The sequence below is a fragment of the Bos indicus x Bos taurus genome, chromosome 6 (genome assembly GCF_003369695.1).
Source record: "Bos indicus x Bos taurus breed Angus x Brahman F1 hybrid chromosome 6, Bos_hybrid_MaternalHap_v2.0, whole genome shotgun sequence".
In the NCBI taxonomy this organism is placed as follows: Eukaryota; Metazoa; Chordata; class Mammalia; order Artiodactyla; family Bovidae; genus Bos; species Bos indicus x Bos taurus.
In genome coordinates this window covers 65,851,341-65,873,397 of record NC_040081.1, presented here as the reverse complement: position 1 = coordinate 65,873,397, position 22,057 = coordinate 65,851,341, and the positions used below count along the sequence as shown (strand labels likewise).

Genomic DNA, 22,057 nt, shown 5'->3' with positions numbered 1-22,057 from the left:
TGCAAAGAATTGGACACAACAACAGAAACATATTTCCCAAATTAGAAATTATTTCTAAGTGACAGTAAGATGAAAGGCAAACATGGGTATTACCTACAGGTTAAGGGTCTTTTATTTAACATTGTGCATGATAACCCTCTAGGAGAAGGGGAGCATAAATTCATTGAGAATAGAGATATTATGGTTTACTTCTATGCTTCCAGCACCAATATGAGAGGATGCTGAATGAAAGAACCATCCATGGTCCCCAGTAGAATCACTCCCATCCACACTTAAATCTGGTCCCCCATCTCCATTGTTATTCCTAGTGAATGGCACAGTCATCTATCCTGTGGACAAAATCAGAAGCTGGAAGGAGTCTTGATTCTTTTCTCTTCCTCACTTTCCACATTAAATAAATCAATAAAGCCTGGTCTTTCTATTCCATAAAAAAAATCTCTATATTCTATTTATAGTTGCTATGATCTAGTTTGGCCTTTATCATTTCTTATCTGATTTACTGCAATAGGGCTCCTGACTAGTCATCTGCATTTAGCTCTTCTCTAGATCATTTGTTGTATGGCTGATAAATGGATATTCCAATTTTTAAAAAAATTACAATTATGATTATATTGCTCCAACTTAAGCTTTAATGGATCCTCAGTGTTATGAGGAAAAATTCCCTAAGGCAAATGAATCTGTTCCTCTTTCCAGCCACATTTCTAACTTGACTCCTCTGACTCTTTCATCCAGTTCCTCAGACACATGATGCTTCTTCTGGGCCCAGAACACTCACTCTTTCTCTCTTGCTTCTTTGCCTGACTATCCCTAACTGGTGTAGGTCTCAGATTGGAAGCCTAATTATACCTTTTTCTCCCGAATCAGGAACCAGGAAGTCTGAGTTTGCCACTCTGCTCTCATAGCCCCTTCTCACTGTAGCCTGAATCATTCTACAAGGAAATTGGTTTCAGTTCAGTTCAATTCAGTCACTCAGTCATGTCCAACTCTTTGCGACCCCATGAACCGCAGCATGCCAGGCCTCCCTGTCCATCACCAACTCCCAAAGTTTACCCAAACTCATGTCCATTGAGTTGGTGATGCCATCTAACCATCTCATCCTCTGTTGTCCCCTTCTACTCCTGCCTTCAATCTTTCCCGATTCAGGATCTTTTCAAATGAGTCAGCTCTTCACATCAGGTGGCCAAAATATTGGAGCTTCAGCTTCAACATCAGTCCTTCCAATGAATACCCAGAATTGATTTCCTTCAGAATGGACTGGTTGGATCTCCTTGCAGTCCAAGGGACTCTCAAGAGTCTTCTCCAACACCACAGTTGGTGCCTGTCTATTTCCTCCACTACTAGACTGTGAGTCTCATGAGGGCATATCTATCTGGTTATCCCCTAGTGCTGAGTACGGGGCCTGCGGATTAGTGAGCGTATGCTCAGTTACTCAGTTGTATCCAACTCTTTGTGACCTCATGGACTGTAGCCCACCATGGTCCTCTGTCCATGGAATTTTATAGATGAGAATACTGGAGTGGGTTGCCATTTCCTATTCCAGCAGGTAAGTAAGTACACAACAACTATTTTTTGAATGATTGGCATGAGGAAAAAGCCTGAGACAGACAGCTAAGTTACAAAACAGTTAAACTTTGCAATACAAGTGTAACATACTATGAGCCTGAATGAAGGCAGAAAATGTAGGGGTAGGTGAAAAGAGGAGTAGAGATAAAATGTTGAAAGGAAAGAGAATGGATTTAAACTCGTTGTAGATATGGGAGATGAGGGGGAAATGCAAACACTACAGAAGTACTGGAATTTGGGGGAAAATTGATGTATTTGGATTGGATATTTTTCTGAAGTACTTGAAGTGCAGATATAGATATATTAGCTGCTATAAAGTTGTAGAAAGATATAGAGAATATAGATTAATGAATCCTCATCAACACCATGGCTATGAGATTAAATGAGGTTATCAAGGTAAATTCAGAGATTGAAGCAAGACAAGGGCCTAAGACATAAGCTTAGTGCATATCAGTCTTTTTGTACTGGCTGAGAATCAAAATGCTCTTTCAGTGTATGAATCCAAGCAATTGATCCATTATCACACAAAAGAGGGAATGGGGTATTAGTGACACTGAATAGTCTCAGTATCAGAATCTATCAATGAATCCCCAAACTACGATAATGAACTTTCAATCGTTAGCTGTGAAAACTGTTTTCTTACTTAAAATATGATGTAAATGACTAGTAAGACTCACTTTTTAAACTATATTATTTTACTTACTTTTAGTGTGCCTTATCCACCCACTAGGGGATGTATGTATTTCAAAGTTAGTCTTCAGCAACAAAATGAATCCCAAAAAGAAATCTTGAATAATTCACTACCCAGTTAATCAAAATTCTATTTAAACTGTGGTATCACACTCCACTACATTCATTTTAAAGATATTTAAAGGGTATTAATGCAGTCATATAATAAGTTTTATATTATTAAAAACATTATATTGTAATATTCTACAATAAAAAGTTCAAAAAAGAATATTTACATCTGTCCATCTGTTTATCTAAACTGAATCATATTATTGTATACCTGAAATTAACACAATGTTGTAAAATGAAAGTGAAAGTGTGAAAGTGTTAGTCGTCAGTCATGGCCAATTCTTTGTGACCCCATGGACTGTAGCCAGCCAGACTCCTCTGTCCATGGAATTCTTCAGGCAAGAATATTGAAATGGGCAGCCATTTCCTTCTTCAAGGGATCTTCCTGACTCAGGGATTGAACCCAGGTCTTCTCCATCGCAAGCAGATTCTTCACCATCTGAGCCACGAGGGAAGCCCCCACAATGTTGTAAATCAACTATATTTCACTAAAAATAAATAAATAAAATAAAAATGTAAAAATTTAACACATTTCCTTAAAAGATTCATGTGGGAAACTTGGTTTATTAATGAAAATGAATCTGAGGATTTGGAGAAGTGAGTTTTAGACCTGTGGATAATCTTTGGCAAATCAAACTCTCAGACAGGGAGCTTTTACATGCAGTAGGCAATGGCACCTCTCTCCAGTACTCATGCTTGGAAAATCCCATGGATGGAGGAGCCTGGTAGGCTGCCATCCATGGGGTCACTAAGAGTCAGACACGACTGAGGGACTTCACTTTCACTTTTCACTTTCATGCAGTGGAGAAGGAAATGGCAACCCACTCCAGTGTTCTTGCCTGGAGAATCCCAGGGACAGGGGAGCCTGGTGGGCTGCCGTCTATGGGGTCGCACAGAGTCGGACACGACTTTAGCATAGCAAAATGAATAGGTTGACTAGATGAACAGTTCTCACACTCAGTGTACATAATTACCACCACGACTGCTCGGACCACTGAGTTTGATTTTCGAGGAGTACAGTTCTGAAATCTACATTTTTTTGACTGATGCTTTCAAGGAGATTATTATGTTGTTAATTTTCAGATCTTAATTTGAGAAACAGTGACCTCGATATTCCCTTGGTGTTCTTCAAAATCCTAAATGAACAATATCTATATTTTCATTAGTTCTATAAAATCTGTTCCTGACTCTATGTATGTCATTTTATATTTAGTCAATTTCCTACAGTCCTCTCTTTCCATTGCAGCAAAAGGAATGTAAACCTGGAACCTTCTTTTAATGTTGCCTAAAAAACATTTTCATGAATACTAAAGGAGGAAAAGAAGACTAGGGAGAGCGAGAGTTCTATTATCTTTACTTTCTGGTACTGTGTGTTTTCCTATCCCTCCAACTTACTTACGTCTGGCTTCACACATTTGTTTCTACAACATGTAGTTCTGAAGTATATTGGAAGTGGAACCCCCAACTCAGATGTGAGTAGAAATCAAAGATCAGGAAGTAGTATGACCACTAAAATGATATCTGCCAGCAGAATGCAGAATTTTCTGAAGAGCAGTTTAGGTTTCCTTCAATTCTCCACACCTCCTCTGGAGCCATTTCTCCATCCCAAACATGGAGAGACTGAAGGACAAGAGAGGTCTTGTTTAGAAATGTCATAGAAAGCCTTAGCGGGGGGAATGCTATGCTGATATATTTTCTCATCTGCATGAAGCAATGTGTATTTTAGTACAGTGTTAAAAATCCTCAAGCAATCTCATGTCACAAGTTTAAGGCGTTATCTATGAGTGAGTCAGCCTGGGAGTTGCCATGGTAACGATTCTCATCCCCTTGGCATCAGTCCTTTCTGATGTTGCCACTGAAATACCCTAGTTTCAAGAGGATCTGAAGTTCCCATTACATTTAAATATTCATTATGTTATATATGCATTCCCTGATTTTGCAAGATTACCTGACTAGAAACCATTTTTAGAGATCTATAAATAGACATGCTACATCATGTTTGTTTCTTCTACAAGATGAAAGACAAGCTTATAAAAATTCTTCCTGTGCTCACAGCACATCTCTTTCTCTCTCGCTCGCTCTTTCTCCATCCCCTTCCTTAGGTATAAGTGTGTATGTGCATGTATGTGTATAATCAGTGGCCTTCATACTTGAAATATTTAAAGAGGACACTCTAGATGGTAGTCATGAGCTCCAGTTTCCAAGGGAGTGGTTGAAAATATTAGCAGGTTGCCACAATACAACTGTACATGAAGGCAGATAATGCTGTAGTTGAGTATGGAGTCACCTTGGGAAGCATTTGTGAGGTTTCCTGATTCATATTCCAGGGAAGATTTGTTTGGCAGAATAAAATTGCTTGTGGTTGCCATACCTCTCAAAAGAGAAGTCAAGACTGTCAAGCAAGGTTCTCAATAATCTATCTCAACCTACTTTTCCAAAATCATTTGTCCTTTGACTACCTGCCCACTCAAGTGTACCCTCCTGCTGACACGAAAGGCTATTTCCTTAACATTCTTGTATTTTTCCATATCTCTGTCTTTGGTTGTGCTTTTTCCTCTTCTTAAAAATCAAAATCCTACTTATCTCCAAGACCCAAGTTGATGCTAGTTGAATTCTACAAAGAACTCCCTAATCTCCTCTCAAAGGCAGATTAATCTTCCCCTTATTCTGCTCTTTGTTACTTTGTTAACTTCTCTACTACAGACAGCATTTACCTTTTCTACTCAGAATGGTCATAATTTGGCTTTTTCACCTGGATCCTCACTCTATGCTTTTGAGGGTGTAGCCCATGCCTCATTCATCTTTGTATGCCCACAGTATCTAGCACATAGACACCAGTAGATGTTTACTAGATTTAAATATATAAATGTGAACTGAATAAATAATGCTCACTCAGGAAAACAGCCAACTGAGGAGCTTTGGGGTTCTGGTTGCTCATGACATAACAAACCGGTCATAATGTGCATAGGCTGGTGTCTGTGAGTACTGTCTAGGAGTACTCATACAGTATAGTACTCTGTATGAGTAGTCCACTTTTGAGTTAAGTATGATGTGCTGTCAGTTGTGGTAATTTTTTCTAAAATCCATGGCTGAGTTGCACTTCTAGAAACTATAGTCATGTAGTATCACAATTATTTGAAAGAACATAGGATTTGGAGTCAAATAGACCTGAATTCAATTTCAGTTTTATTTTTTACTAGCTCTCTTACCAGTTCACTTAATCTTCGGAGTTCTGGCTTTCTCCCCATGAGTTTAGAATTAATTGAGATAGTAAAATGAAAGGTTTATGACAGCACTTAATATACAGTTATGCATTCAACAAATAGTTAACTACTGCAAGTATAACTTAGAGATCACCCCCAAGAGGTTGTTTCATTTCAACTGTTTCCATGATACCACTGGATACCCCTTTGTAATTGTTATACTGTGCATAAAATAGTCTTATGAGGGTGCGTCATGTCTACGGCCATTATATTTTATACTTATTTGGCCATACTCTGATCACAAGACTTCCCCAGGCTAGCCACAACACTCTGATGCAAAGAAAGACTTAAAAAAACCTGGGCAGTGGGCTATGAAATGTCCTTGAATATTCATTCTACACATTATGTACACTCTATTGGATAGAGACTCTGGAGTTTGAAAGTTAAAACACACAGAAAGGGACACAGGTAGTAGCATGGAGCAGAAACAAAGACACACAGAGAGGAAGCAGTATGCAAGGGATAAAAGAGACTAGCAAGAACTGCTGGTGAAAGCAGTGCTTAGAGATAAAGCAAAGACATCATGCAGCTGAATTCCTTGAAAGATGTTGCTGGAAATCTCTGGAGTTCATCATGGATCTTGATCTGGGTTCCGTTTCCCAGCGAAGCTCAACTATGTGAGTGCTAACACTGCTGTCAATTTTTATAGATGCCGCCACATGTTATCAACTCAAATAACAGGAACTCAGCTCTTCACAGCCTGACTGTTCCTCACTTAGGATCTCAAAATTTTTGATTTAGACATGTCTACCATTTGAAACTTACCTGAAGGCAATCACTTTTTCATCTATGAAGTATTTTTTGAATAGTTACTATGTGCCAGGCATTCTGCTAGGCATTGGAACCCCAGGGAATTACTCCCTCTTTCCTCTATGCTCCTCCTATGCCTTAGTATTAAACCTAATATACCACAAGGCATTTCTCTATGTACATGTCTGTACCCCTTCCTAGATGCTGCCTTCCAGGAAGGCAGTGTTTATGTGTGTGTTTGTGTGTGTGTGTGTGTGTTTACCACATCATGCACAACGTCCAAAATAGAATAGGTATTATTTAACAATCTTGGATGTTTGCATTGATGAATAAACTGATCAAACAGTGCTGAGTGATTCCTTAGTGACACATGTAAGTTTTTGAAGACAGTTATAAAGATTCAGCTTATCTTATTTCTGGCTATAAAGTTGTGAACACACACCCTTCCCCCACCATCCAAGCTCTTATGTTAATTGATTTGGCATTTAAATAAGGATTTTTGAAGTTCTGTGTGTCCAAGAGTTCCATATCATGCCCCTTTATTGAAGCCTTTAACCTCACTAATACTCATTTAATTTTGTTCTAAGAAAGACTACAGACTTTACTTCTTGGCATAGTCAAAATAGGATGTGAGGCAAGCATCTCAGATATTTCACAGAAACTATTCTTTTGAAACACTGCCTTAGAAGACACAGTGATGTACTTATGGTACACTTATAATCCTTTTTCCACTCAGCAACATCAAGGAACAATGGCCCAAACCCACAACTTGTAATTCTCTTCAGATATCTGAAAATGAATGTAGATTTCAAACTTGTGGTGGCTCACATGGTAAAGAATCTGCCGGCAATATGGGATACCTGGGTCTGATCCCTGGGTTAGGAAGATCCCCTGGAGAAGGGAATGGCAACCCACTCCAGTATTCTTTCCTGGAGAATTCCAAGGACAATGGAGCTTGGAAAGCTATATAGTCCATGGGGTCACAAAGAGTTGGAAATGACTGAGTGACAAATACATACATACATACAAAGGGCTTTTGTTGTACTTCATTGTAAGATTGCATTATTTGACAAATTTGATTATAAGATTCAATAGGGAATGGATTTCAGAGAATATTTTGACAATAGAAATATCTAGTAAAGAACTGGTATTTAGAAGAAAGCCTTAAACTAGGGATGTACTTTTGGTTAAAGAGCTTACAAAGTGAGAAGGAATGGGAACATTTCTTGAGCATTCATAGTGGATCAGATACTTAGCTATTCATTCTGTATACAATATCTCACATAGTGGTCTCAGCAACTCATGAAAGCAGATATAATGATAATGAAAACCAGGGTTAAAAGAGATCTAACAAGCTAGTTGTAAATGTCTGAGCTGAGTTTGAATTCATGTATGCCTGACATCAGGCCTCCCCTGGTAGCTCAGCTGGTAAACAATCCACCTGCAATGCGGGAGACGTGGGTTCAATCCCTGGGTTGGGAAGATCCCCTGGAGAAGGGAAAAGCTACCCACTCCAGTATTCTGGCCTGGAGAATTCCATGGACTGTATAGCCCATGGGGTTGCAAAGAGTCAGACATGACTGAGTGACTTTCACTTTCATGCCTGATATCAAGGTTGTGCATTTTCTACTATACCCTGCCTGCTATAGTGGGCTGAATGGTGACAAATGAAAAGATATATCCATTTCCTAATTCCGAGAACCTTAGAATGTAACCTTATTTGGAAAAGGGGATATTACAGATATAATTAATTTAAAGATCTTGAGACAGGATCATTCTAGATTATTCAGATGGTCCCTAAAGCCAACAATAAGTGTCCTTGTAAGAGACATACATGGGAGAGATACAAGGGAGAAGAGGAAAAGGTGATGTGAGGATGAAAGCCAAGCTGTGAGTGATGCACCCACAAGCCAAGGAATGCCTGGAGCCACTAGAAGTTGGAAGAAACAAGAGAGAATTCTCTCCTAGAATTTTCAGAGGGAGCACAGCTCTGCTGACATCTTGGTTTCAAGCTTTTGGCCATCAGAACTGAGGGTTCTGTTGTTTCAAGCCACCTGAATTGTGGTCATTTATTATGGCAGGTGTAGGAAACTAACATACCTTCTTAATCTGCTCTTTTGAATTTTGTACATTTTTTGGATATTCACTAATATATGTAGTCATTCTGTCAGCCTCATCAGTAATATTTTAGCACTTAGAGTTTTAGGGTCTAGAATTTTAGCTGCTATGTGGAATATAGAAGTTATTGTGCTCCTACCTTCAGTGTGGTCAGGGAGATAAGATGAAACACACAAAACAATTAATGAATAGTACCCATTCATATTCTAAGGGATATATATTCAGTATGTATTATGCAGCAAAAATAGTTTTAGGTGCTAAAGCAGCAACAAACAAGATAGAAAACTTCCCTATTCTCAGTGAGGTTCCAGAGAGAAACAATGGGTAGTTTCACATTCTAAGGCAGAAACAAGCTTGGTGGGCTAGAGGAACAAAAAAAGACCTCTCTCTTATTAAATCTTTCAATAGATGTGAGTTGACGCTATTATTGTTATTGTTAATATTTTTCACCCAACTAGTATGTAAGTGGTATATTTAGAATTTATTGACCAAAACCCAATGTTGTTGTTATTCAGTCACCTCTGACTCTTTGCAACCCCATGGACTGCAGCACATCAAGCTTTCCTGTCCTTCACCATCTCCTGAAGTTTGCTCAAACTCATGTCCATAACCCAATGTTAATTTTTTTTTAATATGCAACTGCAAACACTAAGAAACAGGGTCAGTCAGATGCCTCAATGAACCAGGCAATTGCTTATGGGGTCTGATGTGGCAAGCATCTCGAAATATTTTCTCCATCCATGTGCCATGTATATGTGTATATCCACCCTATATGTAGTATTCTAGGGGGAAAAAAATCACAGTAAATATGAACATACAATATTACATTGTTTTGTCCCTATGGTTTACTCTAAAATCTTTACCTAAAAGTGTTTGTGTGTAAATGTATTCCTCCTGTCAAGATAGAGCAATCAAAAGAAACCCTTGACATTTTAGAACAGGACACTCTAAAAGGGAAGGGAGGAATGGAGAGAGTAACATGGAAACATATACATTAGCATATGTAAAATAAATAGCCAGTGGGAATTTGCTGTATAGCTCAGGGAATTCAATCTGGGGCTCTGTGACAACCTAGAGGGGTGGGATTGGGTGGCAGGTGAGAGGGAGGCAACATATGTATACCTATGGCTGATCCTTGTTGATGTATGGCAGAAACTAACACAATATTGTAATTATCCTTCAATTAAAAATAAAGAAAGAAAAAATTAAAAGGAAGGGAAATAATATAGAGAAAGAAAATGATTGCTACTCTGGAAGACAAATTTTATGCAATTCACATTGTGCCTGAGGTAAGCACTGCTGGAAGGGTACGGCTCACTCAATTGACAAGCTAAAATAGAGGAAAAAATGTGGAATCCTTATTTTTAGTGACATCCTCCTTACTTCCTGTTTTGACCTGCCAGACATTGGGGTGGAGGAAGAATTTTATCTGGTTCTTCTATTCCATGGCATCACAGAAAAGTACAATCAGGTTATTGCTACTAAAAGTTTTTGTACAGAATTTCTGAATGTAGTTCACAGCGTATTTTTAGTTTTTAATGCAAAATACACTGCAATTCTGGCTCCCATCAGGAAGGTCAAAGAAATCATGCTTTCCATGAGGAATAGGTCATTACGCAGCTGAGATGATCTTAATGGGAGGAAATTGATAAAGATGAAATGTATTTATTTTATAATGTACAAGCAAATGCTAATTAAGGAGACTGAACATCAATGCATCACATGGTAGGTATTTACTTTTCACATCTCAGGCACCATCTTTGTTGTCAATTTAGTTGAGTATCATCCTTGACTTTGTCTTCTCTTCCTGTATTCAGGTCATCCACTAATCCAATTAATTATGAATTCCTTTCATTTACAACTTCTAAACACAGTTGACCGTTGAACAACACTGGGGGTTGGGGTGCTGACCCTCCATGCAATTAAAAACCTGCATATAATTTACATTCCATGCTCTGTATCGAGGTTCTTCTGTATCCACATTCTGCATCCTTGGATTCGATCAACCTTGGATCATGTAGTACCATGGCATTTACTACTGAAAAAAGCCACATAAAAGTGGAACCATGCAGTTCAAACCCATGTTGTGCAAAGGTCAACTGTACACGTCAAAACCATTCCTTTCTCTCTTACTTACTGCCAAAATCTTAGTTCAGGCCACAGTCTCCTCTCTTCTGAATAACTGTACAATTCTAAGTGGTTTCCTGCCTTCAATTCACCCATCTTTCAAATTCATTTCTTTTTTCACATTATTGTCAGAGTAATCATGTTCTACAAGGAGAATCAATCAGGTCCTCATTTTTCTAATATGGCTTCCCGTTGCCTTCAGGAGTAAATTCAAATGTCCTGATATGATTTCTTAGACCATGTATGATCTATTTATATGCCCAGTCTCATCTCTCATTTTTTTCCTCCATCATGAACTCTATTCTCTGGTCATGAAATCTTACTTATCTATTGAATGGACCATGCTCTTCTTATACCATCTCTCTCTTGTTTTCATTCACTAACACTCTGAATACATCTTTTAGCATTTCTACTTCTCTTTGTCTGTGCCCCAACCCTGAAACTACACTCTGTCTGTGCCTCATCTCCATCTCCCATCATTTAGTTCTAAATTGATGATGGGGATAACATCTTTACCTCACAAGAGTGGAGAACTTATAGCACCCTGTGCTTAGCATTATTTTACATTTATCACATTTACTGAAATTACCTATTTCCTTAATATAGATTCCCCTACTGCCATTCATTCTAGCATCTAACCAATGCTTAGCTCATAATTATCATCCTCAAGAACTATCTCCTGAATTAATTGAGATATAAGTCAGGCAAACAAAACAAGTCACTTTTTAAGGGGGCAGATGGCTATAGAATCTGCTTCTGTGTTGTCTGAGGTATAGGCTCAGGACAATCTTTAAATGATTGGTTACTTATTAACACATGGTCTTGGGATGCTTTACAGTGTGATAGATATTTGTATTTACTTAAATTAACATGCATCTCATGTGAAATTCACATGTATCCATGAAAATGGGCTCTTCAGTCCTAGCTTAAAAGCTATTAATAAAGATAGGAAGTGTTTCTCAGATATTATTACCAACTTCAGAAAAATCAGGGAAGATTGTAGAACTTTATAAAATAACAATATAGGCTTGTGAATAAATCAAGATAAAAGTAGTAAATAAAAATAGGTCAAGAAATAAATTTCATGGTATGTAGAATACAATATGCATAATAACCACTTGAAATTTTTGTAGCCTTTTTAAAAATAAAATATGATCAGCATCTCTAGCCACACTTGACTGTACTAAGAGAAAAATAATCTGGCCTAAGCAAAGATGACCAACTATTTTGTTCTGAAATTCTGAATCTGAATAAAGAAGTTATTGTTATGTGGGAGATTTTAATTTGAGAATGTGTGCATGCTCATCCTCTACATGTCTTGCAGACTAAGAAGCAGAAACTTATACAGAGAGAAAAGAAAAAAAGAAGGCAGGTGGACAGGAACAATTACAAGAGATGAAGCAGGAGCTTTTTATGTACTTCAGGCAAAGTTCAATCTACTCTTTAGATCAAGACAAAATGACCTCATTGTTTTAAACCCTTATGATTCCCATGTTAAACCCTCTGATTTATAGCCTACGGAACAAGGACATAAAAATAATTTGAATAGCAGATGTGTCTCTATATTCATATAGAAAATAGCCCTTTTTTTGATAAACTAGCTTAAGTTGGCTCTGGTTTTTTAGAACAAAAGATCTCTTAATCACACAGTTCAGATAAAAGAAATAATAGGGGAATGTATACATGACCCAAAATAGAGGAAGAGGAGGGCAGTCCCTTCTTTTGGTGTGAATTAAGAAAAGGAGTGGGAAACTTGAACATCAGAGCTAAATAACTTAAAGCTTGTGTGATCTGATTGCCCATTTTGTTCTACGTGTCACTGCCAATGTACTATTTTTACCTTATACTGGCCCAATGTGATCAAATGTGCTAAGACAATTCTGTGTTCTTTTTCATGGTAGAAAAAATGAGTTTAATAGCCCTTTTGGGATTTACCAAATTTTCCTGGCACCTAACCTACTTGGAAGGCATTCCCATCCATTTCTCTAGCTATTATAAATTTTACGTTTGTATGAAGCAAAGCCACCAGAGAATTACATATTTTGATCAGAAGTTTTTGGCTCCAATGGAACTATTCTTTCTCAATTACATTTCCTTATTATGCCCTGAGACCTGATATGAAAGGTAAAGTACGAAAAAGACAGATAAAAGAATTATCATATACATTGCATCTCACAGTGTTCACAAAATGTGTGCTTCTTTTTAAGGCTTGTTTTGCTTTTTATGCATCCTGGGAAGAATGTAAGAATGTGTTTTTTCTTATTTGACTTAGCTGCCAGGAAAATAGAATCGCAGGCTTCTTCTACAACTGCATAGCATGAGGGTAAACTGTGTTTTCATGTGATATTCTTATCTCTGTTCTACTTTAATTTTTCCATAGGCCAGATTTACTAATTTTTATTTTTAACTGAAGTATAGTTGATTTACAGTGTTGTGTTATAGTGTAGAGTACAGTGATTCAGATATTTATATCTGTATATTCTTTCTCAGATTATTTTCCCTTATAAGTTATTGCAAAATATTCAGTAGAGTTGTCTGTGCTATAGAGTAGGTCCTTGTTGGTTATATACTTTATATATAGTGATGTGTATATGTTAATCCCAAACAGTAGTGCTACATATTCTTTTCAATTGTATGTATTTTTGTTCATTCTTTTCATATCCCTAGACAAAGTCTATCAGCATTACCTGGGAACTTGTTGAAAATACAAAATCTCAGGCCTTACCTCAGAGCTGTTGCACACGCACCGTAACAAGATTCAATTGTTTCATATTGACATTAAAATTAGAAAATATCTGAGTAGAGCATTAAGAATAAACTAACTTAAATTTATCTAAGTTGGTGGTCAAAGTTATGTACTGGTTTCAGTACTGGTAGTTTCAAATTATGGACTTAAGCCAAGTGGGGAGTTGATTAAAAATGAACTAGACCTCAGCTTCAGAGACTTTGATTCAGCAGGGCCAGACTGAGACCCTGGAGCCTACATTTTAAGTTCTTCTGATGACTGGGATTGAAACACAGGCTTAAGCCTTAAGAGATCTTTGCTTTCTCAAGGATATGTTGTCAAAATACCTTATGTATTCATGTCAACCACTTAAGGACTTAACATCAACCACTATAATGCTTCCTCAGTTTTTCTAAGATGGATAAACAGAGGTGGATAAATAATGTACATATATAAATTGGTGGTGAGTTATAAACAAAAGTGTTACAGGGGAAAACTGATTCCACGGTGGGATCAGCTTCTTTTACTTAAACTTTATTTCCCATTGCTTTTGTTTACTAAAAGGATACCATTTATCCACAATGGCCTACCTCTGGGAACCTTGCTCCTTTGCCTAAGGGTTAAGCCAAAATGCCTTTGTTCATGACCTTGTCCACCTGTAGATGGCTACAGGAAGGAAGAAATTAACACACTCTCCCCCAGAGGCTAGCCATTCCAAGAGATATTTGCAACATTAATGGCCTTTTTACTCTATTTCCTCACCTTCTCCCTTTCTGTGTTCTGTAAAAGAACCAGGCATCCAGACCTCAGAAGATGGTTATTTTGAGACATTAGTCTTCCAATTTCTCGGTCAGCCAGCTTTCTGAATAAAGTTGTATTCCTTGCCTCAACATCTCGTCTCTGATTCATTGGTTCATAATGTGGTGAGCAGAACAAACTTGGGCTCAGTAACAAAAAGACTGAGATGATAGGGACCCTACAAGTGATAGAGACCATTGTCTCAGGCCTTTACTACATATATGATTTGCTTAAGTGAGGGATGCTAGACCTGATGTATTTATTTACTGTTGGGAACTGTTTTAGAATCATCACTGTCTTGAAGACTGTCCATTCTCAGTGATACTTGCAGGTCTCCATGAAGGATTCAAAGTCTGTGGGGAAAATGATAGATTCACAATCCTGATCAATTGAAAACATTAATTTACCTTTGCAGAGAAACCAGATGCACAAGTGGATGAAAGAGTAGAAATATTTGGGCAGGCTTAGATGGTAAAGAATCTTCTTGCAATGCAGGAGACCTGGGTTTGATCCCTGGGTCAGGAAGATCCTCTGGAGAAAGGAATGGCAATTCACTCTAGTATTCTTGCCTGGAGAATTCTATGGACAGAGGAAACTAGTGAGCTACATTCCATGGGGTCGTAAAGAGTTGGACACGACTGAGTGACTTACACTTTCAGAAGATGAAGTACAAGGAAGTTGGTCTTTGAACTATTATTATTGTTATACTATAAATGTTTGGGAGCCATTGATTTTAGCCATTCATGGTGAATTAATCAGGCCTCCTTTAATTTCAATGACAGAAATCCAATTCAAATTCATTTAAATTTAAATAAATTCACCCATTTTCTTGGCTGAGAGGACCAAAAGCAATTTCTTCCTATGTAGACCTCAGCTAGATTCAGGTATCAAATGATGTCATACTTCGGCCTTGCTCCATTTCTCAGCTTTGCTCATCTCTGCTTGTCTTCAGTTTCAAATGACAGCACTTCATATGTTTGAAAGATGGCTCTGGCAACACCAGCAATATGAAGTCCTTATTGCCTGTGATTCCCCAAGAGGGGAGTGTTCTTCCAGACAACTCTGGCAAAAGTCCCTAGGAAGCTTCTCACCTGTCCATCTTCAGTTATACTCTGATGTCTCAAACAATCAATCTGATCAGCTTGAGAAAGAACTCAGATTGGTCAGGTCTGGGACCTTACTTTTAAAGCCTTACTTTGTCAGTCCTATTAAAACTGCATGAAATAAAAAGGACTACCAAATCAGAGGGGCAGGTGATTCCCCGAGACCAAGGAGTTTTGGATAAACATATGTATGTCAACTGCAGTGGAACTGTCTCAATTCATATGATACTAATCGATGAAGGTCACCCTTAAGACACTGATTCCAAATCAGTCTCAGATTAATAGACACACTCCTTTTACTTTTGAAGCATCATTTGTGTTACTCCTGAATCCATAAATTTACTTCTTCTGTAAGTGCCCAGCAGGGATTTTATTAAAAACTGAAGACCATAAAGTCTCATCAGTTTTGTTTCATAGAGAAAGTTAGTTCAATAAGTAAGTTGCAACTTACTATCCATGCAAACTTCAATCCATACTGACTACATACTGTTTATGTTCCAGGAACATTTCAACATTTTTTTCTGGACAACTTACTTCAATACAATGGACCTGAGTAATTTATTCACAGTTGCTTTGGTGTATACGGATATTTCTATTCCTGTAGTTTTCTGAGTCAAATTAGTTTCTGCATTCTTTTGTTTATACATACATATATTGCAGTAAGATAGATTAAATTCATTTCAGTTGCAAAGTTTCATTTGATTTACTGGTTACATATTACTGTAACCAGTTCAAATTTTAGTAGAATTTTCAAGAAGATTGGTCAAATAACCATGCATTAAATTCTTGTCAGTAAGTAAGAAAGGTTGACAAGTCTTTGATGGATGTCACAGCCTATATGGAATTAGGAATCAAATGTTGTTTCTCATTATTAGCAAAGAATTTTGTTTAATTTCCAAATAGCATTAAATGATTCAAAGTAGAGAGGCAATCATATTCATGACAACTTCTAGTTAATGGTGCCTGCTTAATGCATCTCAATAGGACATAGACTTCTCTATTAGATGGACAGTTTGGTGAACAATAGTAAATATAACATTCCATTCTAGTTGACAAAATCTACTATTCCTAAAATTTTACTTGAGATACCCCATCACCTGTCCATTCTGATCACAGTTCTTTAAACGGTCCAGTCAGCCCACAGCCATCATGCTAAAAACCAAGCAGAGGCGTGAAGTGGACACTCATGAAACTCCCTGGCACTCACCAGTCAACCTCCAGATCCCTCTCTCCTGCTGTTCCTTCTTCTACCCTAGCTCTTTGATCCCTGGTTGGCCTACATTTTCATACTTCGCTTCCTGATATCTATCAGAAACCTTTCCTTCTCTCACATTTCTTAAGGTCATTTTGGAATGGGTCACCAAGCTTTGGCTCTCCAAGTTAACTCTAGGGCAGGATTTGATTATAAATTAACCTTCATGGCATGTTAACCTCCTATATCCCCTTCTCCCATTTTTTTATATAATAAAGTTAATCTTATTTTCTCTTTGCATAATAATTTTAGATTATTTCCTTACAGGTGGTTGATTTTGGGGAAAAATTGGTTGGAAACTTTGCCCTCTACACTCTAGGCTTTACTATGGTGATGTACTTCTTAGTAATCTTATATGTATATAGACACTAAACATTTTTTGTTCATTTCCAATTGCTTGATAACACAGAAGACCAGATTAAAATAGCTCTGATATTTTAGTTTGGAGAGATAAAGTATGTACAGATGGGTTTATGCATATCCATATGGCTACTATGTGTGATATTATTACAAGTATAAAAGATTCTGTAAATTAAACAACAAGATTTTATGATTGAGCCATATTAGAGGGAACTTAGCACATTTTTTTTTAAGTTAGAGGATAATCGTTTTATGATGTTGTGATGGTCTCTACCATAAATTTATTTCCCTAGGATAGCTATACTTTCTGTTTCAGAAAAGCTGTAATAGTCTTCCCTGATCTTCTAGATAAATTCAGCAGTCATTTTGATTTACTCTTTGTTTTAATCAGCTATCTTTATTTTTAATCTCTGGAACACAGAATTACCCTCTGTTCTCAGGCCCCCCCCCCCCCCCCACAAGATTGCCTTATATCCGTTCTTTTATTTTTTAGCTTCCCTCTTTCACTCAACAAGGCTACTGAGAATTATTATTTTTCAGGCTGTGCAAGTCACTCAAGGTAATCACAGTGTGACTGAAGGTAAGACGGAGGAAAGCCTATAAAGTTACAACAACACTTAGGAAGGACACCTATTTTAGGGAAAAGGAAGGCTTTCTAGAGGTGGCATTTGATACAAGTAAGCCTAAAAAGGAATTTAGTATGAATTAATAAGGTGAGGAAGAGAGGAGACGCTGTTTCAGGTAAAGTATCCAGCATTTTTAGAAGAGCCAGGGCTGCAGTCCATGGGGTCGCTGAGGGTCGGACATGACTGAGCGACTTCACTTTCACTTTTCCCTTTCCTGCACTGGAGAAGGAAATGGCAACCCACTCCAATGTTCTTGCCTGGAGAATCCCAGGGACAGGGGAGCTTGGTGGGCTGCTGTCTATGGGGTCGCACAGAATCGGACACGACTGAAGTGACTTAGCAGCAGCAGCAGCATGGTGTTTAATGACAGAGGAAACTTGAAAATTTTTAGAAGTAAATTTGTCTGAATTATAATTTAGATTTAAAACTGAAGGCATAAGAGAGCTAGTAAATAATTTTTATCAGAGGAAAGCTTTGGTCAGCTGAACATTTTATAAAGATCACTGTGGTAGCAAAGTGGGACAGAAAATAGATTAGAGAGAGAGGTCAAAGAAAGTAGAGGCAGAGACCACTAGTTGACTGAGTCAGGAGATGATTCAGGCTTATACCAAAGAATAGGGAGTAGGGAGGAAGAAATGAGACAGATGAGAGAGATACAAGAAAGGAGTATCATTTGGACTTTAGTGACCGAAGATCTGACTTATCTCTCTTCCAACCACTGGAGTGTATCCAGTGGTTTCTCTTTTTCTACACGTAGGCTAGCTGTGCAGAAAGTGAAATCCCTGGTGTTGTGCCCTCCTTCTATGTCTGTTTCCCCTAGAAGTTGTCTGGACTGCCACAGATTTGTCTGCATGAAAAATGAGTGTTTTTTAAGATTTTTTTTTTAATGAAAACTAGCTGTACTTTAAAAAGTGAACCAAAATAGTGAGAAGACTGACATTGTTTTACATTTTTGCCTGTGTCTTCAATTCTGGCTAAATAAAGGAAAACTGGGTTCTCATCTCTTTTTCTGCATTTGGTGTGTTGTACTATATTGTTTTGGTTGAATTATTTGAAGAAAATTTGGCTTCACCAAGATAGTTGGCAAAGGGAGAGGTATTTAAATAGCCATCTCAGATAACTGTGGATATTCTTTTTCTTACACATTACTATATATAAAATAGATAACAAGGACCTACTCTATGGAACAGGGAACTCTGTAATGGCCTAAATGGGAAAAGAATCTAAGAAAGCATGGATACATGTAAAATAAACAAATGAACAAACAAACAAAAAAAGAATCATACACACACACACAGAAATGATGCAGTGTTAATAAGACTAATCTTTCTGTCTCTTTAACCAACTGCTGGTAGGCTACCTCGCAGGACTGTGCTGCCAGTTTCTGAAGCTTACCATGATAGAAATGAAGCTCAGCACCTTCCCCCTAAAAGTAACATCTCACCATTACTGTTAAAAGTAAAATCCAATAGTCATGCTCTAGATTTTTCCAGAATGATGATATTTTGCTCTTTTTACTATTTTTGGCTTCCCTGATGGTTCAGTGGGTAAAGACTCCACCTGTAATGCAGGAGACACAGGAGACACAGCTTTGATCCCTGGGTTGTAAACATACCCTGGAGTAGGAGCTGGCAACACACTACAGTATTCTTGCCTGGAAAACTGCATGGACAGAGCAGCCTGGAGGCTACAGTCAAAAGGGTCGCAGAGAGTCTGACACAACTGAATGACTAAGCACGCACACACACGCCTTTACTCATTACATCTCTTACGCATTCTAGCCTTAGTTGTCCTTTATTGCATTTCCAGCCAAATCTTTTTGGTAATGTCCCTTTCTGCCCGTTTCTACATAGTGTGTTATACACTAGGAAAATGGAAAACTTTGTATCACTACTTCATGGCAACTCCAAATTTTTAGGATGTCAAATCACATCTATCTATAAGTTTGAAAGAATAGTTTAAAGTTTGTAGGATGTATGCTTACTAAAAGAATCGAATACAATTGTGTATGTACAATAAATCTAGTTTTATATATTTAAATTTTGTTTGTTCTTTTTTCCAAAGACATCTATCACTGTTTTGTTGCTTGTATTTGAGAATTTTATTTTTAATTGCCATTGCTTCTCGCAAATTCATACATTGGTGACATCAATCTATTATCTTGTTTTCCTTTCTTTTTTTTCACAAGCCAAGCTAAGCTATGGCTGGTTTTATTGTGCATATTTCTTGTGATATAAATCTACCGCCTAATTATTAGTAAATAAAGGATACAATTACCCAGTGCTTGTGCTGATAAGATAAACAGCACTAATCCTTTCCAAAGTACAGATGAAATTTGTAATATAACCTTATTTTCAACTTTCAGTGATTCAGTGGAGTATTATTAGAAACAACTGATTATTAACCTATTGCTAGAAAAAGCCTAAATTACTAAACATACATGTAAAAGAAATGCCTTTTAAAAATTACAAATTGCAATGAATATGTGAAATCAACACTGGTGGTTTTAAATCTCCCTATAATTTTCTTGAAGTATTGAGACATTTACTAAAGGTTCTTGAATACAGAAATAAAAATCAAAGATTAATATTCCCCAAAACATTATTTTACATTCTTTCCATGTAAAATACCACATTTTTCATGCTAAAACTAGTGGATAAAAATTTGATGAGAAATAGGATATTTATATAGTGTCAAATAACTATTTTGCAATTGTAGAAAGGAAAAATCTAATCTATACTGGAGAAATCTGGAGTCCTCTAACTTAACCAAATTATCACAGATAATGTTACCAGTAATAGAACAAATCAACATCATGTGCCTCAGATGGGATGCAATGAGAACACAGACTTCTTTTTTTAACTTTTTATTTTGTAAAATAAATTACTTTGTAAGTAATTTTGTAAAATAATCTTTTTTTTGTATTGGAGATATAGCTAATTAACAAACTGTGATAGTTTCACGTGAACAGCAAAGGGATTCAGCCATACACATATGTGTATCTACTCTCCCCCAAACCCTCTCCCATCTAGGCACCCACATAACATTGAGCAGAATTCCATGTGCTGTACAGTAGGAGCTTGTTGGGAACACAATCTTATTTCTGTAATATCTCTGCCAAAAAAATAATAACCTGAATTTAATATTGAGGAAACATAAAACAAATTCAAAGTGAGAGATAAAGTAGGCTTGCCTGCCTCTTGAAAAATGTCAAGGTCATGAAATACAGAGACTGATGAGCTGTCCCATATTAAAATGACATGATCGCTAACTGCAATCTGTGATCCTCGATTAAACTAGAATGTGAAAAATATAGTTAGCAAAGAAAGACAGTTGAATTGGGGAATGCTTGTGACAACAAGGAAACAATATGACCTTTGGGATAGATAACAGCAGGATGTCGATGTTAAATGTCCTGGTTTTGATAGTTGTACTGTGACTATGAAAGGAAATATCTTTGTTCTTAAAAAAATATACACTGAAGTGTTTAGTAAAAGAACACAATGTTTGAAATTTATTCACAAATGGCTCAGAAAAAAGTGCGTGTGCATGTATGTGTAAAGAACAAATAACAGAGGAGATAGGAAAAATGTAAACAAAATAGGAATTCTTGGTAGTATTCTCGAAATATTTCTGTAAGTTTGAAATTATATCAAAATAAAAAACTACACAAATATATTTCCTTTTATGTATCATAATTTTTTTCTATTTTTAAAAGAATGTTGGCTTTTTCTAGTAGTCTAGCACTTGGTGAAAGGCCTTTGCATGCTTTATTTGTTTGTATTTTACTTTAATTAGAATTTGTCAACAATTTAAATACATTTAAAATGTACCCATGTAAGTTTTGAATATGGAAGTATTTTCCCTGTCTTGTTTCCTCCCAAATTTTTAACCATTTCAATTTTTAGTTTTGTTGATGCTTCTTAATTTCTAAATAATATGCCTATCTTTTTCCTCTCTTAATTTATCAATTTAGATGCCCTCTACAGACTTCTTGCTATTGTAGATTAAGATTTAGCTCACATTCATGTCCCCTTCCTCACAATGTAATTTTGAAATTGTTTTATTCTATTAGTAATCTTTGAAATTGAAATGTTTTCTTATATTTCTGTTATGTACTTTCTACACAGTGTCTCTTGACTCCACTTTGTAAAATAGGGGTATGTATACACTGTGTTTATCTCCATGTCGCTTCTATCTACCCTCCAATCTTTGTCAGTTGTAGTTTTGCTCTCCCCAATGGCACCCCACTCCCGTACTCTTGCCTGGAAAATCCCATGGATGGAGGAGCCTGGTAGGCTGCAGTCCATGGGGTCGCTAAGAGTCGGACACAACTGAGACACTTCACTTTCACTTTTCACTTTCATGCATTGGAGAAGGAAATGGCAACCCACTCCAGTGTTCTTACCTGGAGAATCCCAGGGACGGGGGAGCCTGGTGGGCTGCCGTCTATGGAGTCGCACAGAGTCGGACACGACTGAAGTGATTTAGCATAGCATAGACAGGGCTGATTTGATTCTATTTACATTACATTTGATAGACATCATTAAATCTTTTTACTTTGTCTATGGATC

General features: G+C 37.1%; 1 protein-coding gene across 1 annotated transcript in view; it reads right to left on the bottom strand.

The window, feature by feature from the left end:
• The window catches only part of GABRB1 (gamma-aminobutyric acid type A receptor beta1 subunit), a 457,044-nt gene that overhangs the window by 308,392 nt on the left and 126,595 nt on the right, over positions 1–22,057 (bottom strand). The gene's annotated exons all lie outside the window — the stretch shown is intronic.